The 13,594-nt window shown below is 44.1% G+C and overlaps 1 long non-coding RNA gene and 1 pseudogene across 1 annotated transcript in view; one reads left to right on the forward strand and one right to left on the reverse strand.

Moving 5' to 3' along the window:
• LOC143782298 (uncharacterized) overlaps positions 1-13,594 on the forward strand; it is a 906,302-nt gene that overhangs the window by 709,484 nt on the left and 183,224 nt on the right. The gene's annotated exons all lie outside the window — the stretch shown is intronic.
• The window catches only part of LOC143782103 (polypeptide N-acetylgalactosaminyltransferase 12-like), a 268,248-nt pseudogene that overhangs the window by 191,451 nt on the left and 63,203 nt on the right, over positions 1-13,594 (reverse strand).

Genomic DNA, 13,594 nt, shown 5'->3' on the forward strand with positions numbered 1-13,594 from the left:
TTTAAAATCTCTGAACAGCAAAATGTGATAAGATTTATTTCTACCTATAATGGTGAGTGGTCTCCTATGAGGGACTGTCTCCAAAAACATTGGAGCATTCTCCATAGCGACCCACTGCTGTCTAAATGTCTGACAAAATGTCCTTTAATGACCGCAAGACGCAGTAAAAATCTTAGGGATCTGCTGGTGTCAAGTCACTATGTCCCCAAGATACATACATACAATTTTGGATCTGGTGGACCACCTCATGGCTGCTATCAATGTGGTGATTGTGTCTCTTGTCCTAATGTCTGTCGTACCGCTACCTTTGAATCTGCGGATGGTAAAAAAATATTTTCCATCAATTACCATATAAACTGCAATACCACTCATGTGGTATATTACGCTACATGTAGTTGTCCCAAGATCTATATTGGTCTAACGTCTCGTCGTTTGGGCACCCGTACTCGGGAACATGTGCGGGATATATTGGCGGCTGCAAATGAGACAGACGTGACACAATTGAAAACAATACCACGTCATTTTCAACAGCTTCATGGGTGTAACCCGAAATCCTTTATGGTACGTGGTATTGACCTTGTTAAGTGTGGCATTAGAGGCAGAAACATCAAGCGCATTCTGGAACAAAGAGAGTGTCGCTGGATTTCCACATTGGGCACAATGACGCCCATAGGCCTCAATGAGGCACATGGCTTTTCCTCTTATCTTTGAGATATGTAAGCTTATTTTTCCCTTTCCTCCAGTTTTTCCTGCTGTCCCCACTATGCCATATCAGTTTTTAATTTTGTGTCTTTGTCTCATATTTTAGTGTGTAATTTTTCCTGACGGTGTCCATGTGATGTCTGCTTTTTGTGGACATTAATTTGAGGTTGGAGTGGAACCGAAGATCTACAAACTTCAACATTAAGCATCATAAAGAATTTAGAGCGGACATCATAACCGTGAAAAAAATTGTTATATACACAAAACCATGAACAATGGTCTCTGTGGAAATAATTAATTGAAGATTTGTCACATTTGCTTTATGGTTAATTGTTCTATATTATCTATTGGAGAATGTGTCCTTTTTTGGATGTCCTCAATTGTGGGCTCGCTTATGTATACCGCTGGGTTATTTTATCTTTGTAATTGCTGTTATTACCATTTACTGAAAAAAAATTTTTTTGTATTGCACACACTTTCTTAATATTTATTCCCCTGTCCAGTTCCCTTTTGATCTTTAGATCTCGTATATGGGTGGGTTGTAGTACCGACATCCATTATGGGATCCTGGAGACTGGGCTTCGGGGATCCTATCACTTTTATTTATTATTTGCGCATGCGCATTATTTAGCGCTATATAATATAATTAAAACATTATTTAAATATTAGTATTTTATCATTCATCACTTTTGCACTTTCTTTAGCACTGTCACTTTATAGTTACCGCATAATCTGGCCTGTGATACTTCTCGACCTCTTCCTGTGCCGCGGTCCCGTGTCGTGTGTTGTGGGCATGGCGCCCGCCCGCTCACATGACCGGCGTCGACGTCACGGGAATGAGGCTTGGGACGCATAATGCTGGATTTGCGGCTCACGCATGCGCATTTTTCACTTGTTTCACTTGGTCACATGATCGGATGTGACCGCTATTTATATGGGACTGAGACCTCAATTAAGCCACGCCCCCTGAGGAAGCGGCAACGTTCAAACGCGAAACGCGCGTTGGGGTATGTGACTGGGCTCCGGACGGGACCTCTACATCATCCCACATGGGTAATTAATTGCTTTACTTATTTTGTGTGTGCTTTGGCTCCCGGCTACTCTTGTAGCACTTTTGCATTTAATTATACCACCATATTTCTTTGCTGGGCTGCCTGTTTTTGGCAGATAGTCTTTAGTGCACACTTTGTGACAGCATATTTATTACATATCTATATACCTTAGGATTTTTATGTCCCGTACTGGTGTTCTCAGTTCACCACTGTATCCACGGATTTAGTCACTTTGTTACTTCATTGTAATTGGTAATATTTTATCCTGATATTGATGTATCTTTAATAAATTTTGTACTTTTTGCTCTAATTGTTTTTGGCAACTTTTTGACTCATGGTTCTCCAGTTAGTGTTATATCTATGGTTGAGTCGCCATTTTTTGGTAGTACAACACACGGCTGATGTTCCTTCATGTGGAAAAGTTATATGTAGTTAGTTAGTTGATTATAGAAAATGTTTAATAATGTGTTAGAGAATGAGGACAGGAAAGTGAACCTGTAGGGGTTAATGAGTGAGTCCTCCTAGGAGCCATAGAGAGATGGCTCAGTGATACTGTACTAGGAAAAGAGGCAGTAGGCCTGGGCAGATAGACAGGCGGTCCTGCATGAGACAATCAGAGAGTAACAAGAAAATATTGCACTTAGGAAAGAAAGATGAAGAAAAGTTAATTTATACCTTAGAAGTTTTATCGTAGGCCTTTAGTGGATCCAGCTTATACGTCCTTAAAGGCAATGTTAAATTATTGTTCAGAATTTGCACTCAGTAGAATACCCGGCTGGGTAATAGAAGTTATTTATAGTCTGTTATTTAAAATATTTAACCATGTTTGTAACGTTTAAGAGTCCTTACCTCCCATAAAGGGAAGCACTGTTCTTATTACTTATTACTTGTTATTGCATTTCAAAATTGTATGTCTTTTTGCTGACATGTATTGTTGTTTTCTTCCCAGTCTGGGAGTACTGGATTTAACCGGGGGGGAGTGCAGCGCCCCAGAGACCTGGTTGTTGCAGTAACATCGCTCCGCCGCTAAGGGATGAGAAGCTGACTGGGTTGGAACCAGGCAACATCCTGTGGCAGAGGGTGTTGCAGGGGAAGATTCAGGGGGGTCCTTGTCAGGGGTGGGATCCTGAGAGAGGCCTAGTGAACAGAAAGAATGTTACGGGACCGCGCCTGCACTTCATTGCGGCGGTACCCCAAGAAAGGACAAGAAGCGAGGTTTATTGTGAAGAGTGAGAAATGAGATCAACGCAACAAGGAGATAACACCAGTAGGAGTCGTGCTGCAAGACCGAGGCAACATCCTACTGAGGCGCGTAGCCGGTGGCCGGAAACGCCGAGGAAGTATTGAGCTCCAAGCCTTACTTCAAACCTACGGCAGGACAGTCAGTTATAGGTGGGCTGTCTCACCTAAATCACCTAAGCAGACATAGGGGGCAACAGTTGGAGAGGGGCGACTCTAGGGTCCCGGAAGACCTCCAGGCCTACCCGTCATACGGGTGCATCCTAGCCATATCATCTGGGGGACGGAGAAGAACATCAGAATCAGTTGTGAGGGAACTTCAGAAACAGACACAACAGTTGTGAGGACTATCCCGTGGTGCTAAGCAGGGAAGGACTACAACACACAAGCGCTAGAAGGTAGGCACAGATTTCCACCTGCAAAGGGAACTCTGGAGGTGCCATCGGACCGGCCGGTCTCAGACAGCCCTGTTAACCGTATTCCGGATTGAGGATCCTGGAGCCTTCAGTAAAGAGGTAAAGAGACTGCAACCCTGTGTCCTCTTTATTCATCGTGACCTGCACCACACCACAACATTCTCAACTTTCACTGGACACCCCTCAGCAGGGTCACGGACCGGGTCTAGCCACCGTGACACTCCCAGAACCGAGATGGAGAGGCCCGGTACCGGGTACCCCTTGGCCCTGCGGCAGTGGGGGCGCTCCAGATCCATAGCAAGAAGATAGGCAGAAGAGGTAGATAACAGGCCAAGGGTGCATTGTTCCCCTGTATGGCAGTTTTTGTCTGGAAGTCCTTTTTTCTGAAACAACTGTAATTTGCAGCATGTGTCAAACCAAGCTAAGAAGAGGCAAGAATACTGCCTACTTGAGCACCACCAGCATGAAAAAGCACATGGCATCCAAGCACCCCAGTAGGTGGGCGGAACGCCTGGGTACCAAATCTGTGTCTGAGAGTGAAACCACTGCCTCTTCCCTTGTGTGACAGCCTTCCCAATCTGCTGACCGTGAAGCAGGCGTTGATACCTCCTTCCCACAACCAGTGGTTGCACATACATAACAGTCAGCAACCACATCCATTTTGTTGTCCCAGCATAGCTTTCAGTAGTCCCTGCCCCAGACATTTCATAGAAAGCAGAAATATCCAGCCACCCAGCCACAGGTCCAAATGCTAAATACCCACATTGCCCGATTGCTAGCCCTGGAAATGTTGCCGTTTCAACTTGTGGGGACTGAGTATTTCCGCAACCTCTTGGTGGTGGCAGCCCCATGGTACTCAATTCCCAGCCGACACTATTTTTACAGGTGTGACGCCCCCACGTTACATAAGCACATGTTATACAATATCAGCTGTGCTTTGGCCAATGCAGTCACCTAACCACAGACACGTGGACAGGGATGATACATTTCCCTGATGGCACACTGGGTTAACCTGGTAGAGTCTGGGACAGAGTTAGAGGCTGGGACATCACTCATCTTACCCACACCAAGAATAGCGGGCCCAACTTCCATCAGGGTTTCTGTCTCCTCATATTCCACTTCCTGTCTCTCCTCATCATCATCATCATTCTCAGCGGAATTAGTTTCCCCATCACTCCCCAGCTGGGAAATCTGCAGCACGCTCTGCTGAAGCTCATCTGTTTAGGTGATAAAGCTCACAACGCAGCTGAGCTGTTGAAAGGGATAAAAGAACAGACCGATCAGTGGGCTCTCCCCACTAAGCCTCCAAGCAGGTCTGGTTGTGTGCGATAATGGGTGTAACTTGGCGGTTTTAAAGCTCGGCAAGCTGGTTCACGTTCCATGCATGGCCCACATGCTGAACTTGGTTGTACAGCGGTTTTTAAAAAAATACCCTGACTTGCTGGACTTACTTGCCAAGGTATGCCATGTCGCACATATCCCAAAGTCATCTCAGGCTTTCGCCGGTCTAGCTTTGCTTCAACAGCACTTTAATTTACCTGTCACCGACTGATTTGTGACCTGCCCACATGCTGGAATTCGACCTTCCATATGTTGGCAAGGCTTAGTGAGCAGGAGAGGGCAGTCTCTGATTTCCAGCTTCTCAATGCCCGTCAGAGTAACACTCAGCCCCCACACATAACAACTGCCGAGTGGATGTGGATCGTTGACCTATGTGAGGTTCTTCAAAACTTTAAGCACTGCACCAAGATGGTGAGTGTTGATGATGCTATTATGAGCGTAACCATCCCACTGCTCTGTCTATTAAAATGTTTGCTGCAGAATCTGAAAGAGGAAACTTTGAATACCGAGCAGGTGGCTATGGAGCAAGATTGTACAATGGTGAATACCACACAGCCCAGCCTCACACAATATTCTCAGGCCACATTGGGTGATGACTAGGAACAGGAGGAGAAAGATTTTTTGCTGTGCTTGAGGGGACTCCCAATCTCAGCTTCATGCCTGTCCAGCATGGATGGCCTGAAGAGGAGCAGGACAAGAAGGCTGTGCGTCGTGAGAAGATGGTTACTGTTCTTCCTGGTGAGGACACTGAATGTTTGACTCTTTGTAGTCTGCCACACATGGCAGAGTTCATGTCCAGATGCGTTTCCTGAGACCCTTGTTTGAAAGACATTTTGTCTACCATGAAATACTGGCTGTGCATCTTTCTAGACCCACGGTACAAGGAGAAATTTCCTTCTCTCATGTCGGAGGCAGACGTGCTGTTTTCAGTGCATACATGCCAGAGGGCAGTAGTGGAAGACTTACTCAAAATATTACCCTCAGACAAAGCTGGTGGCAGAGGTACCGGCTCTTGTCAGCCACAAGGATTACAGAGAAGGGCCACAAACACCAGGTGCAACTCGGGGGGATGTCCACCAACTGGGCCATATTCATGAGTCTGTCCCAACAGCAAGGGCTATCTGTGGGTGTAACTATGACGAGGAGGGAGAAGTTGGCCAAGATGGTGAAGGACTACTTAAGTGACCATACCAGCGACCTTCCTGATTCTTCAGTGCCCTTTAACTGTTGGTTGTCCAAGCTGCACACTTGGCCCGACCTCTCCTTTCACTCTTTGGAGGTGCAGCCATGCCCTGCCGCGAGTGTGTTGTCTGAGTGGGTTTTTTAGTTTGGTGCAATCATAACAGATAAGTGCACACAGCTGTCAATGGAAAATGCAGACAGGCTGACTCCTCCTCCTCCAGCTTCTCAAACAAATACTTAGTGTTCATCTATGTATACCCCGCGTGGGTATTGTTTTGTACTTTTTGAAACCTTTGCACATTGTGCATTGGTGAAACTTGTACTTTCTACCTCTTGTAATAATAACTGCTAAGTATTTTGTGATATCCCCATCACGGCACCTTTCAGCTGGTGTGCGAGAGACCCTTGGCTAATTTTTTTGAAACCTTTCACATTCTGCAATGGTGAAACTTGTACTCTCTACCTCTTGCAATAACTACTAAGTATATTGTGATGTCCCCATCACGGCGTCTTTCAGCTGGTCTGAGAGAAGACCCCTTGGCTAATTTTTTGAAACATTTGCACATTGTGCAATGGTCAAATTTCTACTCTCAATCTCTATATATTCTATTATTATACTTTTTTTTTATTGTGCTGCCCTTCTCACGGTCTCTTTAAGCGTGTATATGGCAGCCTGGTGTTGTTTTTGGAGTCTGCACTTGGACATTTTGGAACATAAATGCATTAATACGCTCTACACAATTCTTTTAATTCTTTCAGCCCTACACAGAGTAATAATATGAGTAATGAAACATGCTGCTAGTTCGAAAATCTTACCCACACATCCCTTTCTAAAGGGAAATACCTCTGTTAGCATATACGCCGTATACTGCTCATATACACAGCACACCAGTAGGTGGGCGGAACGCCTGAGTACAAAATCTGTGTCTGACGTTGAAACCACTGGCCCTTCCCCTATGTTAAGTCATTCTCTCTCTGCTGTCCAGGAAGAAGGCACTGAGGCATCCTGTCCACAACCTGCAGTTGCACAGACATAACAGTCAGCAACCACATCCAGTTCGTTGTCCCAGTGCAGCGTTCAGTTGTCCCTTGTCAGCATATATGTCTCTTCACACATTGCTAGATAGGGCATAAATATTCGGTAGCAATTTACATTGTCCGGCGATGGACCCAGACCATTGCTGACTTTTTCAGACTCCTAAATGAGACTTCTGTCTCTTTATTAAACTGTTGCTTCCCTTACATTTTCTCAATTTGGGTCCTTACAAAAAAATGGTGGTGGGGCATTGGCCTGTCTCTCTGTATATTTTAAGTACGTCTAAGAGACTGGGTTAATACGCTCCACATTGGAACATGGTAATTGCCACGCTAATGCCCTTACCTGAGCTCTGTAGCACTGCCTGTCACCTGAGTAATGCATTCCACAGACCTCAACACTCTCTTGGACATATCCTTTAATTACTCCATTGTTGCTCAAAACCATGCAAAAGATACATTCTGCCTGGTTGGGTAGTTTCCAGAAGAACTGTGTAGGCTTGCACAGATTGGTCAATGGCACTCCTGTCTTTTTCCCTTGAAGAGGCTGCTTCCAAGTAAAATGAGGCTTGTACATGTTCCTGACAGGGGTTTCAGGCCTGACAAATTGAGCACAATACAGTCCTTTTCTTGCAAACACTGTTTTCCGAATTTATTTCTAATGCTTTTGGTGTCTGGTAGAATCCAATTTACTGACATTGATCATACAGCTCACCCAACTCCTGTATTATATTCACCTTACAGTGGCTTCACCCGCTATGACAGTGGTTCCATTGGGATCCGGTGGCAAAAATGAACTGTTGACCTTACAAAATGCAGGTTTCACAGCACCTCATGGCCCTCTGAAAATTAAAAGCGAGGGCCACATAATGACATGGTGGTGGACATTGTGGTGCTGGTAGGTGATGCCCAAAATTCAAATGGGCATGTTTGAAATGGCATTGTAAAGGGATGGGGAATATTTATTCCACTATCTGGCTAAGTATTTGTCATGAGGGAGGGACCTCCTGAAAGTAGGAGTGAGAGCTCTCCCAAATGTATGATACAGGGTCACCTGAGGGCCCTTACCAAACTCAGGTTTCATGGCACCTGCTGGCACTCTACCAATTGTCAGCCAGGGCCGTGTAATGACATGGCGGTGGACATGGTGGCGGCGGGCAAAGCCCAAAATTCAAATAGGCATGTTTTAGCTGGCTAGACTGGAGAAAGACGAGTCATATTAAGCCTGAATATAAAGAAAATACTAATACTAATAGAAATCTTATTTTTGAAACCAATGTACATATAATACATATAAATAGGTAAATTCACAAGGTTACTTCAAAGTCACTAAAAAGGTGCAACCCATAAACCGGGACACAAGAAAGGACATAGGTAATCAAAATAGTACAAAAATGTCCAATAAGTACCAGCAGGAAAAGGCCCAATGTTTCAGCACATAACAGAGTTTAATACTCTTTACAAGGCTAAATTGCCAAAGTGAATACCGCCATGATGTGCCACATTGATATTGCCCATACTGAATGTATTAATGGAGATAAATAAGCTAGTTACCCATTTGTAATGGAATATCCAGACTGGGTCCCGGTCCCGTACCCCAACGCGCGTTTCACGTTCACGTGTGCCGCTTCATCAGGGGGCGTCACACGTGAACGCGAAACGCGCGTTGGGGTACTATTTTGATTACCTATGTCCTTTCTTGTGTCCCGGTTTATGGGTTGCACCTTTTTAGTCACTTTGAAGTAACCTTGTGAATTTACCTATTTATATGTATTATATGTATATTTGTTTCAAAAATAAGATTTCTATTAGTCTTATAATAAAGGATATTTCTTTATATTCAGGTGTAATATGACTCGTCTTTCTCCAGTCTAAACAGCTTATGATCGAGTAGCCGTGTGTGTAAATAAATTTACTGACGTCTAATTTATGTTCATGTTTTAGCTGGCGTTGTAAAGTGATGGGGAATATGTATTCCACTATCTGGCTAGCTATTTGGCATGAAGGAGGGTCGTCCCTAATGTAGGAGTGAGAGCCCTCACAAATGTTAAAGTAAAAAATAAAGCCAAAACATTCCGTGTGAACATATGCTAAAGGGGAAATTATTTGTGTCCGAATCCGAATATTTCACTATTCGATCATCACTAATAATCATCAACATTTTTAACAGAAATAAACAACACTTGAAATAGGTCACTCTGTTTGGGATGATCTTTTTCCATATTTAATGTTCTCCATGAGAGAAGTACTTCAGGCTTCTACCAGTTTCTCGTCTTTAGAGTTAGTTTATGGGAGGCACCCAATAGTTACATAGTTACATAGTTATTGAGGTTGAAGGAAGACTTTAAGTCCATCTAGTTCAACCCATAGCCTAACCTAACATGCCCTAACATGTTGATCCAGAGGAAGGCAAAAAAAACCCCATGTGGCAAAGAGTAACTCCACCATGGGGAAAAAAATTCCTTCCCGACTCCACATACGGCAATCAGACTAGTTCCCTGGATCAACGCCTTATCAAGGAATCTAGTGTATATACCCTGTAATATTATACTTTTCCAGAAAGGTATCCAGTCCCCTCTTAAATTTAATTAATGAATCACTCATTACAACATCATACGGCAGAGAGTTCCATAGTCTCACTGCTCTTACAGTAAAGAATCCGCGTCTGTTATTATGCTTAAACCGTCTTTCCTCCAGACGTAGAGGATGCCCCCTTGTCCCTGTCTCAGGTCTATGATCAAAAAGATCATCAGAAAGGTCTTTGTACTGTCCCCTCATATATTTATACATTAAAATAAGATCACCCCTTAGTCTTCGTTTTTCCAAACTAAATAGCCCCAAGTGTAATAACCTATCTTGGTATTGCAGACCCCCCAGTCCTCTAATAACCTTGGTCGCTCTTCTCTGCACCCGCTCTAGTTCAGCTATGTCTTTCTTATACACCGGAGACCAGAACTGTGCACAGTATTCTAAGTGTGGTCGAACTAGTGACTTGTATAGAGGTAAAATTATGTTCTCCTCATGAGCATCTATGCCTCTTTTAATACATCCCATTATTTTATTTGCCTTTGTAGCAGCTGCCTGACACTGGCCACTGAATATGAGTCTGTCATCCACCCATACACCCAGGTCTTTTTCATTGATGGTTTTGCCCAGAGTTTTAGAATTAAGCACATAGTTGTACATCTTATTACTTCTACCCAAGTGCATGACCTTACATTTATCCCCATTAAAGCTCATTTGCCATTTATCAGCCCAAGCTTCTAGTTTACATAAATCATCCTGTAATATAAAATTGTCCTCCCCTGTATTGATTACCCTACAGAGTTTAGTGTCATCTGCAAATATTGAAATTCTACTCTGAATGCCCCCTACAAGGTCATTAATAAATATGTTAAAAAGAAGAGGGCCCAATACTGACCCCTGTGGTACCCCACTGCTAACCGCGACCCAGTCTGAGTGTGCTCCATTAATAACCACCCTTTGTTTCCTATCCCTGAGCCAGCTCTCAACCCACTTACACATATTTTCCCCTATCCCCATTACTCTCATTTTATGTATCAACCTTTTGTGTGGCACCGTATCAAAAGCTTTGGAAAAGTCCATATACACTACGTCCACTGGGTTCCCTTGGTCCAGTCCAGAACTTACCTCTTCATAGAAGCTGATCAAATTAGTCTGACATGAGCGGTCCCTAGTAAACCCGTGCTGATACTGGGTCATGAGGTTATTCCTCTTCAGATACTCCAGTATAGCATCCCTTAGAATGCCCTCCAGGATTTTACCCACAGTAGAGGTTAAACTTACTGGCCTATAATTACCGAGTTCAGTTTTTGCCCCTTTTTTGAATATTGGCACCACATTTGCTATACGCCAGTCCTGTGGTACAGACCCTGTTATTATGGACTCTTTAAAGATTAAAAATAATGGTCTATCAATGACTGTACTTAGTTCCTGCAGTACTCGGGGGTGTATCCCATCCGGGCCCGGAGATTTGTCAATTTTAGTGATTTTTAGACGCCGCTGTACTTCCTGCTGGGTTAAGCAGGTGACATTTAATGGGGAATTTTTATCACTAGTCATATTGGCTGCCATGGGATTTTCTTTTGTAAATACTGATGAAAAAAAGTCATTTAGCAGATTGGCTTTTTCCTCATCCTCATCCACCATTTCACCCAGACTATTTTTAAGGGGGCCAACACTGTCATTTTTTAGTTTCTTACTATTTATATAGTTAAAGAATATTTTGGGATTATTTTTACTCTCTCTGGCAATGAGTCTCTCTGTCTCAATCTTTGCTGCCTTGATTTGCTTTTTACAGAATTTATTTAATTTTCTGTATTCATTTAATGCCTCATCACTACCTACTTCCTTTAATTCTCTAAATGCTTTCTTTTTGTTCCTTATTGCACCCCTAACAGCTCTATTTAGCCATATTGGTTTCCTCCTATTTCTAGTATGTTTATTCCCATACGGTATATACTGTGCACAGGTCCTATCCAGGATGCTAATGAACGTCTCCCATTTTCTTTGTGTATTTTTGTGTCTCAGGATATCGTCCCAGTTAATTGCACCAAGATCCTCTCTCATCCGTTGGAAATTTGCCCTCCTGAAGTTTAGTGTCCTTGTCACCCCCCTACTACCCATCTTATTAAAGGTTACATGAAAACTTATTATTTTATGATCACTATTCCCCAAGTGACCCCCAACCCTTATATTTGATATGCGGTCTGGCCTGTTGGTTAATATTAGGTCTAGCAGTGCCCCCCTCCTTGTTGGGTCCTGAACCAGCTGTGAAAGGTAATTGTCTCTCATAGTTGTCAAAAACCGATTACCTTTGCTGGAACTGCAGGTTTCTGTTCCCCAATCTATTTCAGGGTAGTTGAAGTCCCCCATAATAATGACTTCTCCTTGAGTCGCAGCTTCATCTATTTGCTTTACGAGGATATTCTCCATTGCTTCCATTATTTTTGGAGATTTATAACAAACCCCTATCAGTAATTTATTATTTTTTCCCCCTCCCCTTATCTCCACCCACAGGGACTCCACATTTTCATTAAATTCACCTATATTATCACGCAGGATGGGTTTTAAGGAAGATTTTACATATAGACACACCCCTCCCCCTCGCTTATCTGTACGGTCATTTCTGAACAGGCTATAGCCCTGCAAGTTAACAGCCCAGTCATGGCTCTCATCCAGCCACGTCTCAGATATCCCCACCATGTCATAATTATGCTCCAACAACATTAGTTCTAATTCGTCCATTTTGTTGGCGAGGCTTCTGGCATTAGTATACATGCACTTGATGTTCCTCTCTGTACCTCTATTCTTTCTTAAATTATTAACTGTTCTAACCCCACCCCCCATGCCACCGCCACCCCCAACTTCCTTATTTGTGCCCAGCTCTCTATCTGCACTATCTTCCCCTCCTATAAAATGAATACCCTCCCCCCCAATCCCTAGTTTAAACACTCCTCCAACCTTCTAACCATTTTCTCCCCCAGCACAGCTGCCCCTTCCCCATTGAGGTGCAGCCCGTCCCTAGCGTAGAGCCTGTAGCCCACTGAGAAGTCGGCCCAGTTCTGCAGGAACCCAAACCCCTCCTTCCTACACCAATTCTTGAGCCACTTATTAACCTCCCTAATCTCCCGTTGCCTCTCTGGCGTGGCACGTGGTACAGGCAGTATTTCGGAAAATACCACGTTGGAGGTCCTTGCTTTCAGCTTGCAGCCTAATTCCCTGAAATCATCTTTAAGGACCTTCCACCTACCTCTAACTTTGTCATTTGTGCCAATGTGCACCATGACTGCTGGGTCCTCACCAGCCCCTCCCAGTAATCTGTCCACCCGATCAGCGATGTGTCGGACTCGAGCGCCAGGTAGGCAGCACACCGTCCGACGATCCCTGTCTTTGTGACAGATTGCCCTATCTGTTCCCCTAATAATTGAGTCCCCCACTACCAGCACCTGTCTGGCCTGCCCTGCTCTCCTATTTCCCTCCTTACTGGAGCAGTCACTCCTCCGGCTTTCAGAGGACATGCCTGGCTGCAGCAGTGCTACCCCTGTACTGGCACCCCCCTCATCTGCCAACTTAGCAAACTTATTGGGGTGTGCCAGATCAGGACTAGCCTCCCTGGCACTCTTCCCTCTACCCCGCCTTCTATCTGTCACCCAGCTAACTGCCACACTGTCCTGCAGCTCCATCCTACCATCCCCCTCCTCATCTATCCCATTGAGCGTCTGCTCTGTGAGCAGAAGACTCCTCTCCATATTGTCTATGGATCTCAGTGTTGCCAGCTGCACATTTAGATCCAAAATCTGGGCTTCCAAATGCACAATGTGCTCACATCTCGCACAGCAGTATGCACCCTCGACCAGCTGGTCAAGGACTGCATACATGTGGCAAGATGTGCACTGGATGGCATTAACAATTGTGGAGCACATTTCCTAATGGGGATTGCACCACACAGAAACTTTAATTAAAAATAAATACAAAGAATTAATTTAAAAAAAAAAAAAAAAAAAAAAAACAGAAGCAATTCCTCCCTTGGAAACTCCCTGATTCCAAAGTCACTGAATCACAAGTCACACACTTACCGCCGTTCACACTTACGCTCAGGTCACA

Source organism: Ranitomeya variabilis, chromosome 6, assembly GCF_051348905.1.
Source record: "Ranitomeya variabilis isolate aRanVar5 chromosome 6, aRanVar5.hap1, whole genome shotgun sequence".
NCBI lineage: Eukaryota > Metazoa > Chordata > Amphibia > Anura > Dendrobatidae > Ranitomeya > Ranitomeya variabilis.